The sequence below is a fragment of the Phragmites australis genome, chromosome 22 (assembly GCF_958298935.1).
Source record: "Phragmites australis chromosome 22, lpPhrAust1.1, whole genome shotgun sequence".
Classification (NCBI taxonomy): Eukaryota; Viridiplantae; Streptophyta; class Magnoliopsida; order Poales; family Poaceae; genus Phragmites; species Phragmites australis.
The window spans coordinates 9625060-9627528 of NC_084942.1; positions in this window are offsets into that span (position 1 = coordinate 9625060).

Below are 2469 nucleotides of genomic sequence, written 5' to 3' on the forward strand. Positions count from 1 at the left end.
TGTTCAGCTTCGAGCAACACTTGCACATGAATCAAACAACAAATGATATGAGCACAAGTCCTTCCCGATTTGACTCAAGATCGGTTCACACAGTACTACTCACACGAGTATATTGCATCATCTCTATGCTAACACCAACGTATAAGCATCTCTATGCAGCATCTTAGCAACTCATGAACATTATCCTAATGTCATTATGTTAAATCACTTTCCCTTGCCAATTTCATCATTCAACCAATTTTTCATCACATGATCTCACAACTAAGAAGGGCCCCAGAATGTCCACCCCCCTTATCGAGAAGGGCCAAGGCAAGGGGATCGTCTACAAAGCCTGAGTGGGGTTGATGAATGTGTTTGGTGTGAAACTAGCATTTGACACATTTTTTAACCATCTCACTCGCATCATGGAGAGTCGTATGCCATACGCACACCTCTCCATGAATTTCTTCGAGTAGTTCGCTACCCTACTTCCAACTGATGCACTTCATGAGCACTTCATGGGCACCTATTTGATAGAGGATCCCTCGACTAGGGCATACATCCTAGCCCTACGAGAAATCTGCTCGGATAATGCCTCATCCTTGGGTACAAATCGATCCTGAAGAAACTTATGGATTGGATCCATCCATGTATCTTCGTACTCTAGCGGAGCTACGAGGTGCCCCATGCAATTCCTGGTGACATGTCGAGTTGGTTATAGGTCTCTTGGACTACCACTCATTTGGTTGTATCATCTTTCGGTGTCACGGGCGACTTCGAGAGTCTTTCTACAAAGATCCTAGGATGTACTAGAGATCATGAGGCTAGTCGGAAAAGACTATTAGTGAGGCAGTTATCCTTTCTCGGGATATATCTGACATTGAGTCCAACAAATTTCTTTTCTAGCTTCCTCACCTCTGAAAGGTAAGCTGACATGATCTTGTTTGAGGATCGATATTTCTTACTAACTTGCTTCACCACTAGCTGTGAATCCCCATTCACGAGGAGGCGACGGATGCCAAGCGCAGAAGCTACTGGAATACTGGCAAGCAAACCTCTGTAACACCCTAATTTTTCCAACTTTTGAAATAGTAATAAAATATTCTTTCTTTAGATTAGGGTGTTAATCTTTGTGTTAAAACCCTAGGTGAAAATTTATTTTCTAAATTAAATAATTACTTTAGGCTATTTTATTTTATTTGTTGCATCCATGCTGGAATAGAAGTATTAGAGTTTTATTTTGTAAAAACATAAATTTTTGAAAACTTCAAGGCACGTCGTTTGAAGTTTTGGAAAATTTTGAAAATGTTTCCTAAAAGAAAATGTCATTTTTCCTTCACGAGCCGAATTCTTCCCTTTTTCTTTTCTTTTCCCTTTTTCCCGGCCACTCCTTTTCTTCTCCCGAGCTTAGCCCGCTTCTCCCTCTCCCTTCCCGGCTTCCCGCCTGGGCCTCACCCCAACCTAGCAGCCGCCCGAGCTGGCCTTCCCCGTAGCCCTCTCTCTCGCTGACACAGTGGGCCCGCATCAGCGTGTTCCTCTCACTGCCGCCGCCCGTCTTCATCTCAGATGTGCGCTGTCGTCGCTCTCCGACTTGAAATCCCAACACACCCCCAACCGACTTGATTCTCTCTGTGTTTCTCCCCCCTATATAAGTCACCCCTGTCTGTTTTCCCAAACCAATATGTCGATCCCATCTAAACTACGCGTCGCCATCGCCATTGTTGCTCCTGCGCCGAGCTCATAATCCGCCGCACCCACCGCATCTGCGCGCAGCTCCGGCACCGCGTGCTCTCGACTATTCGGTCTCATCGCCTCTCATCGACTCTCCTCCGCTAGAGCACCGTCGCTAATGAGGACCCGATGACCTTCACTGCCCCTCTCGCCGCCAGCGCATCTTGCCACCTCCTGGAGCCATCCGATGCCCTAGGTGAGTTCGTAGTCCCCTCTTGATGCTTCTTCGCCTCTCACCGTCGTCATCGCGCGAGCCGGAGAGTCGTCCCAGCGAGTATCCGGTCATGCGTCGCTGTGCACAAGCCCTCCACCGTCGGTTAGCCCCTCTCTGGCCACCCTATCACTCTCAATCGTTCGATCTTAAAGCCACGACCCAGATTAGATCTATTTCATACCTCTTCATGGGCCAATAGCAAACTGACACGTGATATACATAAACCCAATTAGCACAAGTGCCACCTCAGCCTGCCACTTCATCGCCCAGTCAGCCACCACATCAGCCTTTGCGCCGACGTGTCCCGCCATATCAGTAGCCCTTTTACCTAATCAATTTCTATTTATTTTAATTTGGGAAAATTGGCAATTTTGCACTTAAGACCCTTATATATTTATATTTTTATAGTTTAGTCCCTAAACTTTTCCATATTTACAAAAAGGTCCCTATGTTTCTAAAAAAGGCCCCTGACCTTTCTGTTTATTCAAAATAGATCATTTTCTTTTTCATATTTAACCATAAACTTGTTTTTAGCGTAACTTTCT